A 22,575-nucleotide genomic window follows, 5' to 3' on the forward strand; every position below is an offset into this window, starting at 1 on the left:
CAGGAAATGGGGACCGGTTTGCTCAACTCCCTAAAGTCTGCGCATAGTCTCCATTGGCCATTGGGTTTTAGTATCCTCAGTACCAGATTATAAAATGTACTGTAAACTGGAAGAATGATCCCACGGGACTCCAAGTTCATTATGATCTCTGTGAGTGACTCCATAGAGGCGAGAGGCAACCGATATTGCTTCACGAATATGGGAACCATCACTGGGTCCATTGGTACTGATGTCGAATATATGTCGGTGTGACCACAGTCGTACAAGTCCACGGCAAATATTTCTTGAAAATCCAGAAACACCTGCTTCAGCTTCTGCTTTTGCTCCTCTGTCTCACAGGCATCAGCAAAGTTGATTCGTTCCTCAACCATCTGCCTGAAGCTTGGAAATACGTCTGGTTTCGCGATATCCGCGGTATCCTTCAGTTGCGTGGAGAGATTTCTGGTTATGGGGTGGGCCAGGACAGGAAGTTTCAGGCAGCAGAGGCAGTGACTGTTGACCTAAAATACCACCTCATCCTTCCTGATGTCGCAGGTCATCTCTTCCACCCTTAAGGGCATGAAGAGTACACCAATGAATTCCCCCCTTGCCGGGAGAAAATCTTTTCTGGAGGTAAGTCATCGTCACAGTATTAGCAGTCATTAGGGATCTGTCCCATGATTTAATCCCTAAGTCAATGGAGAAATGTTGGCCATCAACCGCCATTCCAATAAAGGTGTCTGCAGCCAGCGGGATACTCCTAGGGTCACTGTCATCCACCAATATTGGAATGGTGTTGTGTTCCAAGTCAACTAATGGTGTTGGGTTCAAATACAACCCCTGCTGTTGGAGATGATGATTTAAATTTATATAAGCGTCTTTGTTTTGGAGTTTCTGTCCTCTCTTAACTTTTAGGGGATAATGTATTGTCCACTGCATATGGTAGCAATTGAGCTGACCGAATTGCCTTTTCAGGATTGAGTTTTACGTGAGCTGTGCCTATCCTCTTTTTAGGGGCTGAGTGGGTGAGGATAATGAAACACCAATTACAAGAAATCCCACTAATCAGCTTCCTTCCCTTGCCGGACAGAGTGAGTCAACTTAGATGTATATGTACTTAATTTTTTGCATTCTTAAACCCAAACAAAAGGGCACTTCACCATTTAATTATCAGAAAATACACATATTTTAATATTTATCATACCAATTTGACAATTCCAATATACAACGTTAAAAATGTTCCAAACATCAATTCAACAATCAATTTTGTGTGTACATCTTTCTTCATTGCGACTAACAGCATAGAACTATATGCTTAAAAAAACCTTTTCTATGCCTTATTGGGGTGTATTCTCTTTTATAGAAAAGACCCCGCTCTTATTTAAGCCCTTCCCAATTTCTCTGGGCCAAACGGACTGTGCCAACACTTTTATAGAAATGTGTTTCTAGGACCAGCATGGGAATATATCTTTTAAGAATAGGCAAGGCAAGTAATCCCTATTGCAAATCCTGCTGGTGCTGTCTTCAGGGCACTTAGGTTTTTGTTCATATTCTGGTTTTCACACCCTTAACGGTTTGCCGTAATGTACAATCTTTCTAAAAGACAAATAAAACATTTCCACTTTAGAACATAAACAAGTAAAACATTTTTATGCAAAAAATACATCAGATACATCTATTACAACTTCATCTCTATTACCAATATAGACAGCAGGGATGCATTAATACTCAAGTGGTCTAAATTATCCACTACTACACTTTCTCTCATATTCAATATGGTTTGTTCTCTCCATTTCATGTGTCTGCAAACATGCATTTTAGCCTTTAAAGCTTAATTTCCTTGGGCTGACCGTCTCTTTCCAGCACAGACATAAAAAACTTTTGCTGAAAGGGGGGGAGTGGGATATGTTTTAATATTCCTATCAAATGTCCCTATATGTTTACCTATCACCCAATTATTAATTTAAGCAAGCTGAACGCTCACCTTTTACTGGATCTTCAATTTCTTTCCGATCGGGCTACTTCCTCTAAGTCCCGTGTGGGCACTATTACTGCCCAATGGTGTTCTCTATGTCACGAGCCAGGGTGGTCTCCCTACTAGTTTGTAGCTTAGCTCTGTAACAGGAGGAGAGAAGCCACCATTACTTATCACAGGAATATCGGTGATCACCTCAACATTCTCTTGTTTAAAATTGAGTGAAGCTTACCCGAGTGATCAAGTCCACTGTCTTGAAATTTCCTTTATTTCTATTGGGGGATTTTATCTCTCGTCACCCTTCATGGAACCGCCAAAAGCGTGTTCTAAATAAACCAGCACAAAGGGGAACAGCGTTAAATTCCCTTTTAATGGATACCGCATTACTCAATGTGTCCATTGTCCCTCTCTCTTACCTCATGGGTACATCTATGCCGGCTGTTGTCCCGTGCACAGTGTATCTGAAGCCGGGCGTGCCGCGATGAACGTCTGCTGCTCGATAAAGCTGCGGGCCTACTGTCGCATTTGGTCCATTTTAAGTAGTGGTCATGTCACATGATTTTACGCGCGTATCTACGTGATATCACGTGATCCGCAACCCTTCTCTTAAAGGTATACCACTTTCTTTTGGTTTAGTGTCGCTGATAATCAAATAAAGCAAAAATGCGCAATATACCAGTATTACACATTAAGCAAGCTGGATATTCACCTTTTACTAGATCTTAAGTCCCGTGTGGGTACTGTTACTGCCCAATAGGGTTCTCTATATCAGGGGCCGCCCGAGGCGTGTTCTAGTTGGACCAAAAATGATCAAAGGTAACAGCATTAAATTCCCTTTTAGTGGATACCTCATTTATTCAATGTGTGCATTATCTCTCTATCTATCTCCCCTCGTGGGCATATATGCCGGCTGTTATCCATCTCTCTCGCCGTTATATACTAATCACTTATTCCCACAGAGACCCTTATAGAATGTTACATATTTCACAGGGTACATATTGTAAAAGAACTTGCGACTCATATATCTTGTTCACCTTTTGTGATGTATAAAAAGGGACCACTCAATGGAGATATTTAATCCGTTTCTTACAGTGTCTAGGGAGTATATCCATTTCTGTTCTGTTTGTCTTAGCTTTAGATCTCTGTTACCTCCTCTTGGTTGCACATTTATTACTTCTATAATGAACCAGTGGATGTCATGTACTGAATGGTGGGCGCTTTTAAAATGGGCCACTAAAGGTTTATCGGGTACCTGGTTCTTCACACAGGATCTGTGTTCACAGATTCTCTGACGAATGGGTCTCTTCGTCTTGCCAATATATAACAGGCCACATGGGCATTTGATGCCATACACTACCCACTTAGAGTTACAGTTTCATTGAAGAAGACAGGTTTTACCTGCAACAACATGGCACAAGTATGGGCTCCAGTTTCGCACCAGATCTTGCAAACCTTTTTATGGACGATTTAGAGACACGTTCAGTCTATGCAGATCACAATCCTTTTAAGCACCTTATGAAAACATGGGTGCGCTATATTGATGATATTTTCATGGTGTGGGGAGGAACTGAAATAGAACTAAACTCATTCATCACCTGGGTCAATGACCAAGATGAATGTATTAACTTCACCATGAACTCCAACCAAGAAAAAATTCCCTTTTTGGATTTAGAGATTTTTAAAGACACAGAGAACAAATTGGGCACCACTTTGTTCAGGAAGGCTACAGATAAAAACACTCTGTTACTGTTTGAAAGCTTCCATCCCCAATCCCTGCGGCAAAACTTACCAGTGGGACAGTTTCTACGTATCAGAAGGAATTGTACCCATAAAGAAGCTTTTGAGATTCATAGCAAAGATTTAACAACTAGACTGAGGGCAAGAGGTTATCCTCCCTCCATAGTACGTAGATCCATGAAAAGAGCTAGAAACACTCCTAGAGATAGGTGCTTGACACCACAACCGCGAGTTATAGAGGAAAAGATCACTTGTGTCTCCACATTCTCTCCGATCAGCAACGATCTGCGGAGATGCATATTGAAGAACTGGAATATTATCAACACAGAAGATTTCTCAATTAGTAAACCTCGGTTTGCGTTTCGTCGTATGCCTAATTTGAGAGACAAACTTGTACATACATATAAACCAGTGGGCAAGGATAGGTCCACCAACCAATCGAGACTGTGGAATTTACCTCCGGTGGTAGGTCACTTCAGATGTGGTAACTGCTCTGTGTGTGAATTAACATCTAACATGAAACAGGTAGACCTCAAAGGGAGAATATGGGAATTGAAACACTTTACAAACTGTAACTCTAAGTGGGTAGTGTATGGCATCAAATGCCCATGTGGCCTGTTATATATTGGCAAGACGAAGAGACCCATTCGTCAGAGAATCTGTGAACACAGATCCTGTGTGAAGAACCAGGTACCCGATAAACCTTTAGTGGCCCATTTTAAAAGCGCCCACCATTCAGTACATGACATCCACTGGTTCATTATAGAAGTAATAAATGTGCAACCAAGAGGAGGTAACAGAGATCTAAAGCTAAGACAAACAGAACAGAAATGGATATACTCCCTAGACACTGTAAGAAACGGATTAAATATCTCCATTGAGTGGTCCCTTTTTATACATCACAAAAGGTGAACAAGATATATGAGTCGCAAGTTCTTTTACAATATGTACCCTGTGAAATATGTAACATTCTATAAGGGTCTCTGTGGGAATAAGTGATTAGTATATAACGGCGAGAGAGATGGATAACAGCCGGCATATATGCCCACGAGGGGAGATAGATAGAGAGATAATGCACACATTGAATAAATGAGGTATCCACTAAAAGGGAATTTAATGCTGTTACCTTTGATCATTTTTGGTCCAACTAGAACACGCCTCGGGCGGCCCCTGATATAGAGAACCCTATTGGGCAGTAACAGTACCCACACGGGACTTAAGATCTAGTAAAAGGTGAATATCCAGCTTGCTTAATGTGTAATACTGGTATATTGCGCATTTTTGCTTTATTTGATTATCAGCGACACTAAACCAAAAGAAAGTGGTATACCTTTAAGAGAAGGGTTGCGGATCACGTGATATCACGTAGATACGCGCGTAAAATCATGTGACATGACCACTACTTAAAATGGACCAAATGCGACAGTAGGCCCGCAGCTTTATCGAGCAGCAGACGTTCATCGCGGCACGCCCGGCTTCAGATACACTGTGCACGGGACAACAGCCGGCATAGATGTACCCATGAGGTAAGAGAGAGGGACAATGGACACATTGAGTAATGCGGTATCCATTAAAAGGGAATTTAACGCTGTTCCCCTTTGTGCTGGTTTATTTAGAACACGCTTTTGGCGGTTCCATGAAGGGTGACGAGAGATAAAATCCCCCAATAGAAATAAAGGAAATTTCAAGACAGTGGACTTGATCACTCGGGTAAGCTTCACTCAATTTTAAACAAGAGAATGTTGAGGTGATCACCGATATTCCTGTGATAAGTAATGGTGGCTTCTCTCCTCCTTTTCAGGATTGTCAAAGCCCATGGGGTACCCCCCAGTTGGGACCAGTCTTTGTAATTAATGAGGACCAAATTAATTGCGACTTGATTGAGAATGTCACTGCCTAAGTAGAAGGCAGAGGGGACATCTTGCACAACCCAACAATTATGCTCTATGCTTTTATCACCAATGGGAATTTTTAGCATGCACCTGCTAGGTAGGAGATGTTTGGAATTGGGAGTTTCCAGGCCCATTTCCCACTTCTCAATGAACTTAAATGTGGGAATCGCCTGATCTTTTGGGAGTTTCTTAAATAACGCTTCGTTGATTAAGCTTTTTCCATCATTCAGGCATACTCTGGCGAGAATAGGCTCTCCCTTCATTTACCTGAATGGGGAGGAACAGCTTTCACCCTTTTTGTGAATATCAACCAAGCTTTGAGCTGGCTTTTCATCACCTTTTATCATAGGGTTTGGGTTTTCTTCCAATTGTGGATCAGTATACCATTTCAGGGTATTTCCTTTGAGTGTGGAATGCCACTTAAAACTGGGGGAAAGGTTGATTTTCAAGAATAGAGAAGGGTTCCCATCACCAGTTTGTTCTCCTACAGCAATTACATTTATGTCGATGACTTGATTGTTCCTAAAGTGGAACTCAATTTTGTCAGACTGCTGCTCAATCATACATTTAAGCTTACATAGTTTGTGTTATGTTTTAATTTTATTGGCCGGTTAGTCTGTGTCCAGTGGACCTTGTTTACACAGTCTATTAGGGGTGACAACGTCCGAAGGACGTCATTCCCTAAGAGACAGGGTGTTCCATCTGATGTAACGCCTATAACCGGGTGTTTCACCTTGTGTCGCCCAATTTTGATCTCCAGATCCACAGTCCCATCGACGGTAATGTCATTTCCATCAAAGTTCTGGAGTTGTCCAGGAAGAGGTGTGAGGGGAATTCGGTGACCCCCGCCCCCTTCCTGCATTGAGTTGATCAAATGCCCTTTTGAATAGAAGGGTGGCTTGGGATCCTGTATCCACCAGCGCTGAAAATGCACACTGGCCCTCCACCCTGACGGGGACAAAAAACCTACATTCTTTCTCCTCCAGGGGTCAAAGGAAATGGGCATTTTGGGCCAGCTGAGCAGTTAACTTCTTTATTTTGTACTCTGACACTGTGCGAACCTGGGCAATTTTTTGTGTCGGAGTTCGGGAATCTGTGAAGAAAATTTGGCATCCTGGGATTTGGGGAGTTTGTGAATCCCCTTTTTCCCTTGATTCTGTGCTGTCCCCCTTTTCCTGGAGACAGTCTCTTGAACCGGTTTGTGGGGAGGATCCCTCTTTTATTTTTGAGTTCTCCGGACAACATTTCTGGGGTTCAGGTATAGGCGGTTCCAGGTCAGTCCCCATACTTTTTTTTTTTGCGAGGAATCCCCCCGTCCAGGAAAGAGAAGACTTTCTTCCCCAAGTCCTCCAGGGATTCTTCCCCTTCAAACTGGAGGATGCAGACTTCCTCCACAAAATGGGTCTTCTTGATCACTTGGTTTCTCATACTTACCCTCTGTTCTCTAGGTTGCAGTTTTTCGGGGGTAGGAGATATGGGTTCAGGTTCAGAGGTTACTAGGGGCTTTTCACAGGTGAGGAAGGAAGCTTCGTCTAGGGCTTTGCATCCCCCTTCCTCTCGATCCTCCTCCTCTGGAACCTGTTGGTTGTCAGGATTTTCTCCCCATCATTGTTCCGGGGTGCCAGACCCTTGGATCGAGCTGTTCTGGGGAGCCATGTTCATTTAAGGGCTCTGTTGAGCCCTCAACATCTGACTGAGGTCTTGGGTCAAGCTCTGAACCTGGCACTCCAGTTGTGACACCCTCTCTGGCTGATACGGGGGTCTTGGGTTAAACCTTTGCTGCTCTCAGGAAGGATAACTGACCCTTCTCCCACAGTAGCTTGGGTATTGAGGGTTTCCCTGGTAGTCCTCTATTCTTGGTCTCCCTTCCCCCTGATTTGGTGGTCTAGAATCCTGAAAGCGGGGAGAGAAAGGGGGATTATTCTGGAAGTTGAGATTTGGAGGGTGCCTAGGGAAGAAACTTAAACTCTAGGGTGGAATATTACTGCCCTCCTGAGGGAAGTTCTGTGGGAAATTTGGAGGGAATTTGGGAGGAAGATTTCCTGGGGCTGTACTTACCTGGTTGGACCCCCACGTGATTCGGTGGAGTCTATACGTACCCCAAGATGGGTCTGTTCCCCTTGTACTTCGTGCTATGTAGGTGGCGGAGTCAGGTGACACATTTATGGGGTACCCTGCGTGGCTACCACCCACTTGAGACTGGGCAGAGGGTCTTCTCTGCCTCTTAGTTGGTTTGTTAGATGGAGTTGTATATTTAGGCCCCCCATTTCTAGGTCCAAAATGGGGGTATTCTTCACCTCCACCACTTTGGCAGCAGCAGGGGAGTTGGCTGGTTTGGGATTTTTGGGGGAATTCTTATTTTCCACAGGCTTTTGGACCTCATAGATCCGGGTAGCTTGCTCTATTACCCAGTCCAGGGTCCTTTCTTCATGGAAGTCCCTAACCAGTTGTGTCATTATATACTTAGGGAGAGCATGGAAATAGGTGTTAATGAACTCCCTACTGTTTGTGCGCACCTGTCTAGCGGTTAGGGCAAATGCCCGCTTCAACTCTTGGACAAATTCTCTTGGTGCCTGATCTTCTCCGCATTGCAGGTTGTAGGCTGACTGTCGAGCCTCCTCGGGGCTCCGGTGCATGGAGAAATGCTTCAAGATGGCCACCTTGTAGGTAGACCATCTTGAATGATTCTGATCCTCCAGCCCAGAAAAGAAGCTGGAGTATTCTGGGGAGAACGTCTACTTGGCAAACTCCATAGAATTCTGGTCATTTCTATGCCAAATTACATCATCATCTAGTCATACAGCTCCAGGTGTTCCCAGGCTCAGTATTTGGCATTTTTATGGTAAAGGGTCATGAAGTTTCTAATCGCTTGTATTTGTCTAATGGGGTCTTTTACCAAAGTTCTCTTTTGTTTGGCAGCCTTCTTTTTCCGCTGTACTTGAGTTCATTCACCCTCAGACTCAGAGCTTCTGCTCTTTGAGGTCCCGTCCCTATCATGCAGGTGCTCCCTGAATCTTTGAGACTGGGAGTCTCTCCCAGAATGACGGGGCATAGTCTCTTCTCCCCTGTTGTATTATGGGCTCTCTGGGTCCCTTCCTTTGGACTCCCTCTTTCGCACAGGGGAGTATTCATCTGACTCCTCCCTTCTTCTGGGGTTGGTGGAGAACTCCGCCCACCTCCCTGAATGGATGGAGGTTTTCAGGATGCTCTTTTGGGGCCAGAGCTCAGACTCTTTTTTATATGCAAAGTGGACCAGGTGGTCCCTTTGTAGCTGATGTCTCTGCCATTCAAACTCCCTGATCTTCTCTTCATAGGAGTATTTGCCAAAATATTTTAAAACCTAAGCAGTGAGGCACATCCATCAATCTCTGATGGGGGCTGGCCTTCCCGCTCAGTCATGCAAGGCCTGCTTGGGTCCAGCTGCCTCATGTTTCCTAGTTCTTGTTGACTCATAGGTAAGAATTTAGTCGCACCTGATGCATGCAACTTGGTGAGCTGGCTTGAGGTCCCTGGTACAGCGGGCATCACACCATATTCAGGGGTCACCCTTTCATTCCCTAACTGTTTGGGGTTCCTCAAGGCCTGATTAAATCTAGCCTGCTCTTTTTCTAATCTATCTAATTTATGTTTCTAAACCGCTATTTCTTGGTAGTATGCAGAGGCCTGAGCTTTGTACTCTGCTACCAGGGCTTGACTGGCTCCTATGACCTTGCCTTGGGCCATAACTTGGCCCTGAGGCCCCTTGTTCTCCTCACACAGGGCCTCACTTTCTTTCTGTAACTCTTGTATGGTCTGGGAATACTCAGATCTCTTCTTTTGCAGGGGGGTAAATCTCCTTACTCTGTGCAGTTTTGGTCTGTGTTGTCTGCACTAGGTCAAATTTTATTCGTCTCATATGTTCCATTAATTTTTCATACTCTACTTTTATGTCAGTCAGTTCCTGAAGACATGACTTCTTTCTCCAGGTCTGCCTTCAACTGGCACACTTCCTGGCGCAGGGCATCTTTTTGATGACACAGCCAACTATTCTGTTCACTGTGGTGATCTCTTTGCTGTTTCATAGCGCTCAACTTCTGGCGCTCCTGGTCGAAATCTGTTTGGGAAATGAACACTGGTTATTCTCCCCTTTTAATTGCTTCATCTGATTTAGCAAAGCGCATATATCCTCTAAGCAAATCCTATTGTACATCACCTGTTGACTCAATTTTAGCTCATTCTCTTTTAGATTCTCAACCCCTTCTTGTCACTCCTCTTTCGGTGCAGACAATTGGACCTCCCGCTCTGAATTAGTTTGTTGCTGTACTGCCAACTCCCCCTTTAGCTGCTGAATGATATTTCCTAATTCTAACTCAGAGTTTTGGCTCTGTAGCACTTTGTCCTCTACCTGCCTTAACTCACTCTGTGTTTGATCTAAAAGCTCAGATTGATTTTGCACAGTAGTTACACTCTACTAGTACCTTTCTACCATAATTAGCATGTGGAAGTACATATATGCAGTGAGTTGTACCATTTTAATTTTCTCATCTCTGATGTTCTGCGTCATGTAAAAATCGGTCAGGGCTTGATATAACAGGCCACTGTCCTGCCACACATACATATTTATAGAGGTCACCTCACCTGTTGCATCATTCTAGATTGCCAGGCTTCATGTTCTTGTACTACCCATTCACTCCTAATGAACAATTTGGATAGAAGTTGCTTCCTAGCCATGTTAATTTATACAATGCTCATTGTGAAGTATGATTTACTGTTGGTGGGTTATCTATGCAAGGGCAAAATCTCCAACCTGCTCCTGCCTAGTTCATGCTTACACTATTTTATTTTAGACACACTGCCCTGACACCTATGGATGGCGCCTTTATAATGCAACCCAGCTTTCTATCCACTAAAATTACCAATACCTTCAATGGCTATTCTACTGTACTGCACTGCCACAGGTGAAAACACTTTTCTCAATCACAGCACTATAAAACAAACAGGTTAAGATATAGTATTACATAATGATAGCCCTACAGTTAAGCACCCAACCTCCACAAACACCCCGTGTCAGCATGGACTAGGAACCAGGTCGATGTGTATCAATAGGATATGTATTAATTTATTATTTAATGAAAAAGGAAAATCAACCAATTACACAGCCTCCAATGTTGTGTCAACACACAATGCAATACTCTCTACAAAACAACCAGGTTAAGATATACGATTACAGTTAATTCTGTTTTTTAATGGCAGAACAGAAAAAGGACAATTTACCAAAATGATAGCCCTACGGTTAAGCCCTCCCCTCTGCAACACTCACCCCCAAACATCAATTTGGGCTTGATTCCTTTGAATGGAAGGCAGTGGCAAGGAGTAGGAATATAGAGGGAAAATCGGTTTCGGGATTAAGCCCACCACCACAAGATGGGAAGCCAGCAAAGAAAGGGAAAACCTGTTTTTGAAGCAAAATGGAAGAATCATTTTTTTTAAACTATTTCTCACAATTGCTAGGAGACAGAATAGAAGAAAATGTGTACACTTAGGAGATAGTCAAAGTTTTTAGAATATACTAATCAGCACACCAGGGAAAATAGGAATGAAGTAGAAAAATGTTTTTTTGGGAGAAAGCAAATGCAAAGGGAGAATACAGTGGCAAATGGAAATGTGTTTACACTGAGGATTACAATGGTAGGTAGGCTCTGGGAAAGAGGTAACTTCAAATAGGAAAATCGGTTTTCAGTTACAATGACAGAGGCACATAAGAGTTAGACTCCTGGGCAAAGTGATTGCTCACACTAATGAAACCAGTTGGGGTTTAAACTGAAAGGTGCAAATAGGAATTTATTTGGTAACACACACAATACACTGACAAATTCGGTTTTCAGCTCAGGGGTTTAATTCTTTTGGGTCAACACTTTAATGACTATAACAATTACAAAAACACTGACACAGAGATTGTTGGTTTCGAATATCAACAATCCCGATCCGTTAAATTCAATGGTGGAATTAATTGATTTACTTACAAAAATACTCAGGATTTTCACAGACAGATGAGTTTGTTTTAATAGGGATATGGTAAAATACACAGGCAAACAAAAGATTCTTCTATGGGGAGATGACTGTAGTACATGGGTAATTGGGGTTTTCAATGGGGAAATATTGGAAGCACTGCTACAAAAATGAAGAGCTTATGCGATTTAGGGATGGGGTTATTGCTGCTTACATAGCAAGCCTTTGTTTAAGATTCAGAAAAGCCAGCGGGATCATAGGACACTCTGGACAGAGGGGGCAAGCGGTCTGGTCACTGCACTCTCAAAGATGGTAAGTTTCAGCAGCCTTCTCTCCGTGCTCCTTTTTCTGTCTTCCCCGGTTGCTGTGTCTCTCTGTCCCAGTACAGGCCTCCTTATATAGCAGAAATGACATCACTAATTTATCAATCTAGGGGAAGTACCCTGTAATTATCCCTGCCACAAGGATTGGACAGTTACCCTCTCTCTCTCCGCCCCCAGACAGGATTGGTTCAGGGGAGGCAAGCACCATCTGTCTTTTTCCATTTGTCATCATCCTTTGTTCTCCTTACAACTTTTTGGCAAACACTAGTCATGTATCATACATTCATAATTGTACTAGCCACTGCCATATAAAACATATATTCTGTTTGAGCTGATCATGGGGAATTAGATAAGCCGACCGCCAAATCCGTACAATGTAGCACGGCCATGCGTCACATTTTTGTTATTTCCATTAAATGTATAACAGTTATGAATATGTAAGTTGTCAAGCATGTTCCTAATATCATTTCCCACCTTTTCAACAACTCTCATAATTTTCACATGTTTAGATCAACCAGACACCTAATCTAACTGGCCATTACAGATCCCAGAGTCCCAGGGAGATGCATTTTATACCTCTAAAACCACCTGGAAATTACATGAAAAATGGCATAACACCTACATTAATCCTCAGTCTGATTTCTGCTCAAAATGCCTAAACCGGAAATAATCTTTTAAATTAATTGGCAGTGTCTCCTGTCCAACAAATGGGAGGCCACTTCATTCCCCACAGCCATTTATCTCAATGGGCTCAGCCTATGTCGAGAGATCTTTATGAGTCCCTTTGAAATTAGTGTGGGCTCTTTGAAGTGGGTGCAGCAAGGATTCACAACTTTTAGTTATGTTTCAGCCCAGGGTGGCTTTCTTTGAAATCTCTGCTTTCCTGCCAGCCTTTCTGCAGAGTAGGGAATTTTGACGCCTCCTGCAGCATCACATTTTATTGTGTGTTTTTAGCTGGGAGGTGCGACATCCAGCGCTGGAAGTGGGGCTTTTCATTGTGCAATTTTGACCTCTGCTGGAACAGGTTTTTCCTGAAGTAAGTGTCTCTTCACATGTTAGTGGAGTTTTGAGGGTGAAACATAATATACATTTGCTTTGGTCACTCCACACATCATGTTTTGCTTTCCTGACATTTTTTCTGTGAGCAGTGATATCTTTTTCCATTGTGGCTTTTTTAAGCCGTTTTGATTTGCAAACACATGTGCAGGCCGTTTTTGCTTTTAATGTTTCAAAATCCTGTTTTCCATCTAACCGGATTCTTTGATTCTTCCTTCTTGGGTGAATTCACTGCTGCTTGTCCATTGCTAATGATAAGTTGGCCCCTTTCCACATGGCTCTCAACCAGGCCGTTTTTGGTGCAATGTTTAAATTCCTGCCCTTCATGTGACAGGGAAAGCAAAACCTAGGCCGTTTTTGCTTGCAGAGTTTAGATGGCTGCTATTCATGTAAAAGGAACTTCTGTTTGGGCCCTTTAAATGCACCCCACAAGTTGAGGTCCATAGCTTTTTGTGGGCTTCACATAGAGGCACATCAGAAACAAAAGGTGTAATGTGTGAGTTGTGGGTGTTTATGTGAAAGCTGGAGGCCTGACTAAAATGCTGTAAAGAAAAGGTTTCTTGATTTTCTCTACAGGGGGGAACTGTTAGCTGACAATAGGCCTTTAAGGTTTCTCAGAGTCAGGGGATCTTCTTCATGGAAACGGGGGAACACTTGACTCCTCCAAGAAGTCATGGCATCTCCCCGGTAGCATTCTCCTCCCATGTAATCCTGCCTCATAAAACCATCCCCAGGGTCAGGATCAGGTAGTGGCTGCTGTGCCCAGGCCACATTGGAGGAGGTCACCGCCTGGAAAACAGTGATATGTCCATCAGATTCATCACACTAATCGCCAGTGTTCTTGGAGCTGGAACTTCAGAAGCTGGATTCATTGTGCAGGTCGAGACATATGTTTTTTGGGTAAGATTGTGGACAACGGAAAGACTGCTGAAATATAGAGAGGTTCTAATGTATTGAAGTGGGAGAATGCAAGAACAGGCTCCCGCCCTTCCCCTCTCGCGCTTGGCCTAGAGGATCACGGCCTCGACACCCGCCACGAGAGGAGTTTGCCTACCTACCAGACGACCAAATACCCTGGTACAGGAACATACGGATGTGCCCACCTACCTGCCCAGCAGCCCGCCCTGCCCATGCCGACACCTGCGGCATGGATCAACTCGACTAAACCTACACATCGTTAGAGATGCCATGACGACCTAGCCAACGGTCAGCACACCTGTGCAAACATGCACACCAGACACTCCCACACCAATCCACACGAAGAACATACTCAGTGTTATGACGTAGGCGACAGACATACCCACGGACGTGCATCTTTATTATTTTCCACATAGGCTCTCAACATGCAGAAACGCAAGACTCATAATGAACTTATCTAAAAAGGCTTGCTCACGCTTCTTCTAAGAACCATGTACCATAATGAAGAATATAACAGAGACACGATACTGAGGATAGAGCAATATGATACCGTAACCTAAAGCGCTCTGCATCAAACGGTTCCACCTATGCACCAGGCCCAAGTAGGCCGCAAGCAAAAGCTTCCATGAACATTGAATGAGCAAGAGCTCGGTTGCTGACCCTGCAGAATGAGCCCGGCGAAAGCACACCGCCAAGGGCACGATGTTGCAATCTCGCACGCCGCAAGCCGACGCCAAGGTCGCACCTGCAAGATAAACCAGGCACAGAGTAGGAAAAACAATATTAATTGCGCTGAATTTTGCCTCAAACACGGTCCCACCTCACGTGACAAAGCCAAACCTGACAGGATGCCAAGCCCAGGAGGAAGGAGACGCCTGAATCCCATGTTTCAAGACACAGGCAGATACAATTAAAAGACTCATTGGACATCTGCAGCAGTGGGAGTAGTCGACCTCCCAACAAATGAATAAATCCTCACATTGTTTACACCTACCCACAGTAAAACATTGTTGCAAATGACAGGTGCACCGCGAGCTGGGAACAGCGATAGTCCCAGACTGGGAGACTCGCGAGCGGACCAATCAGAACATGGGGTTCTTATCACTGACGCCATTAACATTGACCAATCCTCAGAGGTCTTCATGTAACAATTTTCATGTATCAAATTAAAGGGACGGCCCAAGTATATCACCTGACTAACCCTCAACCACTAACACCGTTCTCTATATGTATGCTATACTAACCCTACCACTCGAGTAACCAATCCAGAGTGGAAATAGGTTTTTTGCTAAACTTTCTAAGGTGACGCAAGTAGCGCGTCATACTAAGGTAAAAAGGGCCTGCGAGCCCCACGATTGTGTGTGTGTCAGGACGGACGCGTACGGTCCTTGACCCATCCCTGCCGTTTTGTCTAATAAACAGCAGAGTCACCTTGCTTCTTGCGTGTGTCTCATACTCTATCTGTTTTGGGATATACGGGAGGAGTTGGGGCCTCCCTGCCCGGAGGTCTACGGACGGCCCGGCCGACCCCGGCAGAATTTCCCCCCGACAAGTTGGAGGCACTGCTGAGATCTGTTTAAGATCTGCTTTTTTATTTTTATTTTTCCAGGTACTCCCGTTGCGAGGAGGCCCGGCGGCGCGGCCCCCTCTGCCGTTGCCCCCTTCTGAGGACTACAGGACCATCGCGGAACTGCGAGAAGACCGGACAGCGCAATCCGGATATTGGCCTTCGGGAGCCGGTTGAGAAGTATCCCGCCCACGGTTGGCGAGCGTCCAGACGTGGTCCAGACGAGGGGAGGTGGCGAGCCGCTTGGAGGGGTGCACGCAGTCGAGCGGCCCCGCATCAAGAGAACTTGGTGAGCATGCCACGCACAACAAGCAATGTGAAATTGTGAGGGAGGGGGGAGGAATTAAATACGGGAGGTGGGAGGTGTTGCACAGGTGCGCGGCGAAGGTTTGACAATTTAGTGTTGGCAATGAAATGAATGGTAGCCGAACGAGTGCGAGAGCAGTCGGCTACGTTACGCGAGAGAGGGGGGTGGAGCACGAAAACATCACGTGCGGCCGCTCGTAGACACTGATTGGGCTAGGTCGCGACTACGTGTAAGGGTGTGTGTGTGTGGTTTCCTACGATTTGGCATTTATTGATCAATGAGTAGATGAGGATCCCTATTGTTCGAGCAAGAAACTCGATAGGTAGATGACGTTTCCCTGTAGGCGGTAGCTAGTTAGTTGCTCAATACGGAAGATAATTGGCTGGTTAAGCCCTCCTGTCGAGAGGCGTATCACACGCGAGGCGACGCAGCGTGCGCAGTCCGATTATATTATTGATTACCTTGTTCCAGGAGTGACAGGAAGACAGCTGTGAGGTTAACGGGGTAGATTACAAGTGTATTTTGGACTTAAAGAATATATGAAGAACTTACCAGTAGTTCGAAGAGATCGGTGACGTCACCAGTAGGGCTTTCATAGGATATCCCGAGCACAAGGCATCTTTCTTTCTGAGAGTGGTGGGGAAGAGAACTGTGGTAAGGGAGTGGAAACGGAGATAAACGGTAATGAGTTGATCGGGGGAAAGGCGAAATGAGGGACGTGGCTGCGCACGGAGAACGCCGGCCACGGCAAGTGTAGAAGAAGGAGGAGGAGCAAATGAAAATAGGACGACTGTATAAGAATGTCACAAGGGGTACGCAGCCGCAGGGGGCTACGTGCGCCTCGGCCGCAGGGGGCCGTAAGGGTGTTGCGTGAAGGAAGAAAGAAAGAAGAAAATATACAAATGTAAATACTATATTTTAATAATTTTCCTTAGCGGATTATCGCAAGTCCCCAAATTTACGGGGCCAGGTAAAGGTATAAGGCTGTGTATTGTAGGTGTTAGTAAGATAATAGCTACCAAATAGGGGAAGGATAACAAGTGAAGCGCTACTATGTCATACGGGACAGGATCGGGAGGGTGGGGGAACACCCTCACTACCCCACTACAACACATATGTACAACACTGTCACCCCATAGGGAGAAACTGATCAAGTATAGCATAGAATGGACACAGGGGACGGACAACAAAATGATAACACCATGGCCGCCTAATGGTAGCTTCGATCCATATACCCAACATTCACTATTAAACCATCTGCATAATACATACAAAGGGAAGAAGTTGACACACCACGTGGAGGTGTTTAACTTATGGAGGATGTTCCAAGGGTCCCGACCAGGACCAAATGGAATGTTCATTGCGGGGGAAATACCGGAAGAAAAAGAGATTAAGGAGGAAGGAGAGAATGGGAAAAAGGGGAGTGAAGACCCAAAGAACACGGGGAACAGACAAGAGGGAGGAGAAAAGAATAATAACTCAAAAGAAAATGAAATAAAAAAGGAACAGAGCAACGATATACCCCTAGCAAAGGTAGTGAAAACAGAGGGAGGGGGGTTGTACCCTTTAAGAGAATTAGGAGAAATAGAAAGAGGACAGTTAAGGGCGGCTCAGGGGTACTCGAACCCGGCATACAGCCTGCCACCATATGTGGCTCATAGGAAGATGCCAGCAGGGGAGGGGAGGACTGGAGAAGAACAAACTGTGGAAATAGGACATGATGAGTGGTTGGCTGCGCAGATACTATTAAAATTACGAGGTTCATTAACAGGAGAAGAGAAGGAGGTAGTAAGGAAAATAGACGAGGATAATACCAGGGAGAGTGGAATGAGAGGGGAAGAGCTGTTACGACAAAAGGAAGAGATTTTGGAGGAACGACTAGCAGAGTTAAGGGATGAGCAGAATGAACTGATCAAACAGCTCGAGAGGGAGGAAAGAGAGAGAGCGAGGGAAAGGAAAGAAGGTAAGAACGAATTGGAAAAAATAAGGGAACGAACTGAGGAGCAAAGGAGAGAAGCTGAAAGGGTAAAAGCAGCAGCAGAAAGGGTATTAAGAGCAGTGCTACGAGAAAGGAAAAGGGAAGAAGAAGAGAAAGAAAAAGAAATGGCAATGTGGAAGAAGAGATTACTATCAGAAACGACTAAGAAATACGAAGAAGGGAGGGTGATAGAGAGTATATTAGAAAGGGAGAGGGTGAGATGGGAAAGGAAGAAAGAGGATGAAAGGATATTGGAGAAGGTGAGTAGTGAAGTAATGGAGAAATTAAAAAGGAAAAGGGAGGAAATTGGTAGAGAGATGGAGGAGAGAAATGAAGGGGAAAGAGAAGATAGGAGAAGGGAGAGTGAAGTAAGGGGGTATGTACATAGAGACACAGAAGTAGCAACAACATCAGCGCAAAGGGGAGCGGTTGGTAAAGGAGAAAAGGGAGAACTGGACCTAATAGACTTAAAAACAGTAACAATCAAGGGGAAAAAGACAGAGTGGGGGCTGCCGTTTACGAATGACTTTTGTAGTGAGGAAGAAGAAGGAATGGAGAAGGAAGGAAGAAACAGTGAAAGGGAAAGTCTAGATAAACTATACACCACCCGGACCAATACAGACTCACCATGGATCTGTAGGAGAAAGGATGAACTGGAGAGAAGTGAGGAGGAAGAGCAAGGAATAGCGGAAAGACAGACACATGAAGCCACACCGTCACCATCACACCCTCTCCCATCCCACCCTACATACTCAACCACATCACGCTCATTACGTACAATCAAACTCGCGCCCTTCACAAACGAACTGACACCCTATGCAGGTAGGCTTAGAGACCTCCCTAGACGTAGGCAGGAAGGACGAATACACACGCCCACATTAAATACAGGAAATGATGGAAGAAGGGGAAAAGATGGAGAAGAAAGAGTTACGAGCAGGGGAAATACGGACGAAATTGACGATGTAGGAGAGAGGGAAGAAGAGGAGGGGTGTGAGGACTCGATTTTATGGAACCCAAGGGGTAAAACGAGACACAACTTAATGCCACTTCTGGAGAGGGGAGGGGTTAGACCACAGTACGTCCCTTGGAAGCATACAGACAAAGAAAATATAAAGTGCAGGCTCCCATCATTAAGTGGAGGTGCGGGTAAATGGATATATCAAATGGAAAAACACACCGCAGGACAGAAACTGGCAGTGGGAGATGTAAAGGGCCTTCTAATATCGATATTAGGGGATGCAGCGGATGACATTTGGAAGAGAGCGGGATTCACTGGGGTAACAATAGCAAACACATCGCACAATGGGGCACCATTCGCAAACTGCAGACATGCATTATGGCAGGCACTGAGGGTACAGTACCCAGACACATCAGACATAGGAGCAATTACCTCACGCAAGATGCGTGAGAACGAAGATCCTGTTGATTATATCCAGGAAATCCAAGAGAAGTGGCGCATGGAAACTAGAGAACAATGGGACAAAACACCAGCAATATTCTATCATATACTAGTACAAGGGCTCCCAGAAGGAGTTCAGAAACAACTGAAGAAAGTAGTGGGAATGGAAGCAAAAGCATGGCCAGAAATACAACTGACAATAGTGCATCATTGCAGGACATGGCAAGGAAAAATGAAACAAAAGGAAGAGGACAGGAAAACGGAGGAGGCTAAACTAGTACAGAAAAAACTTACTAAATACACAATGGAAGGGGCGCTAATAACTACACCTACAACAATGACCCAAAGCCCCACACAAGTAGTGGCTGCACAAGATCCCTCCCAAATACCACCCTCACAGACTATAACACAACAGGTGCCGCCACTCCAACCATACACGACCAACATGGGAGGAGGATACTCAATGCCAGGAGCTGGGTATTATAATTACAACAGGGGAAGAGGAGGAATTATGAGAGGGAGAGGATACGGATATAACACACAACAGCAGGTGGGAGGACTTAGAAATTCCTACCCCACCGGGAAACCCGTATACCAGGACAACACAGGAAGCTTTCCATGGCAGAGTAGGGAACCACCGGTGTGTTGGAGTTGTGGATTAGTAGGGAACATGTCACGCACGTGTAGAGTAAGACCAGGAACACCATCATGGAGCGAACAGGGACAACCAAGGCCCACACAGGAACAGCAGGGCATACAGCAACAACAGACGTTGCAACAGGGAAATGAACAGCAACAACTAATAACACAACAACAGCCACAGACATATTCACTGCGACAACAACAGGTAGCGATAACACAACAACCCCAAGCACAACAAACACAACTGGGTAGGGTGACGGTCCTGGGACACAACCCTTACACAGGAAATGGTCAATCGTTGTACCCTCAATAGGACAGCCCACAGACGGCCTTGGTGTGTCCCATCCTGTCGGTAACACCTAATAGTGCGGAGGAACCACGCATAGAGGTAACGATAGGTGACAAAAAATTATCATTCCTTGTTGACACCGGGGCGACCCGGTCTTGCATAAGGGAAGGTAAATTTAAGATGTCGGGCGAAGCCATGAACATCCAAGGATTCTCTGGGGCTAGAGGGTTGGTTCCCTTTACTGATAACATTCCCTTATCTATAGGAGATTATGACATGTCAGTCCCACTTTTATACTATAGTGCCTCACCAGTAAATATACTGGGGAGAGACATCATGAACAGATTGAATATGACGATCTCCTTTACGGAGGACGGCATAATTTGCTCTACTCCAGGAATTAACATGCTCACAGCATGACAGATTATGCAAGCATACTGCGGACAGACAGCGATTAGGGCTGAGCCAGTAGATGGCGAACTATTCCAGTACGGGACAGACATGGCATTTGCATGGATGCAGGGATAGAGAGGAAGATCTGGAGGAGGCCAGCAGCCTATTTGTTCAGACCAGAAACACCAGTCAATGAACCAGAAGGAAAGGTGGTTCCAGTGGACATTGAGAGCATTATAGCAACAGCTGATTACATTGCGGTACATGCCCAAGACAGAGAAGGAAGAGCATGGAGGGCAGTGATAGCACTAGCAGAAGGATGTAGACTCACCCAGGTGTCAGATGAGGAGCTGTTCTCAGAAGAAAAGGAGGAAGGTAAAATGGTGTTTATGACGAGTGTGGAAATATGGCTAAGAGTGGCGTACAAACATGTGGCACAGAAAATTGCAATGGCACTTGAGGCACCCACATCCACCCCAGTTCCCTTCTTTGAGGAGAATATGACAAAAGTACCCACATCATTATGGACTACTAGCCCTTATGATGTGGGGTGCATAAAAAGTATAGGGGGAGTGAGGATAAAATTGAAAAAAGGTGCAATACTCCCCAGAGTGAAACAGTACCCACTATCCAAAGAGGCAGATGAGGGCATATATGAAACCATAACGGCCCTTATAGATAATGGCATATTGGTCCCCTCAGAATCACCATGTAACACGGCTGTATACCCAGTGCGCAAGGCTAGAGGGGGGTCTTGGCGCTTCATACAGGATCTCAGGCCATTGAACAACAAAGTAGAAGCAAAATACCCCATAGCCGCAAACCCGGCCACAATATTGTGTGGCATTCCAGCAGAAGCATCACGATTTACAGTGATCGACCTTAAAAATGCTTTTTTCTCAATACCATTGCACCCAGACTCACAAGATCTGACAAGCTTCACTTACAGAAACACAAAGTGGAAACACACCAGATTGCCACAAGGGTACTGCGAATCACCCTCAATCTTCAACAGGGTAATACAGATGGATTTGGGTAACATTGAAGTGGAAAGCACAGTGTTGCAGTATGTCGACGACATAATAATTTGCAGTACAAACGAAAGGACATGCAGAGAGGACTCATTAAAGATGCTGACAATATTGGCTGAAAAAGGTTATAAGGTAGACATGGAAAAGTTACAGTACTGTCAAGAACAGGTACTTTACATTGGTCAGCTCATATCCCAACATGGAAGAAAGATTGCACCACAAAGAGCACAGGCCATTTCAAAAACGCCAGTGCCACAAACAGTGAGGGAACTGCAGCAGTTCCTGGGTCTGTGCAACTACTGTAGAGCATGGGTATTTGATTACAGCTCATACATAGGACCCCTGCTTGAGGCGTTAAAGGAAGCTAATAAAGGGGAGAAAAAGTTGGGGTGGACTATGGAAATGAAAGAGGCTTTTGATGAACTGAAAGATGCGATATCAACTGCTACGGTACTGGCAACCCCAGACTATGAGCGACAATTCTTTATATTTTCACATTGCGACTCAGCAGTAATGAAAGCAGTGTTGGCTCAAAAAACAAGCATGGGCTACAAACCAGTAGCATTTTATAGCGGCCACTTAGATCCTGTGATGTTAGGTCATTTCCCTTGCGAACAAGGTCTCGCCGCAGCTGCTTTTGCGGTAGAGAAAGCATCAGCAATCACCATGGGGTGCCCAACTACACTGTTTGTGGAACATGCACTATTTGCAATATTGAATAAACCTAAGTCCACCCTAACCACGCAAAGGGCATCAGGTTATGAGATCATCTTATCCAGATCTGAACTATCAATTGTTAGATGTAGCACGGTCAACCCTGCAAGGTACCTAGCAGAAGTAATTGAGGAAGGAGATTATGCACACGATTGTACGCAAATAACTGAAATGTACTCATGTACTAGAAAGATTGAAGAGAACGCACTAGAGGGAGGTGAGCTCCTGTTCATTGATGGGTCATCAACTATCGACCAAAGGGATGGTATAAGGAGGACTGGGGCAGCAGTGGTAAAAATGATGGAGGTACCGGTATGTGTGGCAATGAAATGTGTACAACTGCCACAGCATTATTCAGCTCAAGCAGCAGAATTAATTGCACTAATC

This window comes from Ambystoma mexicanum, chromosome 2p (genome assembly GCF_040938575.1).
Source record: "Ambystoma mexicanum isolate Mex_15411 chromosome 2p, UKY_AmexF1_1, whole genome shotgun sequence".
Lineage (NCBI taxonomy): Eukaryota > Metazoa > Chordata > Amphibia > Caudata > Ambystomatidae > Ambystoma > Ambystoma mexicanum.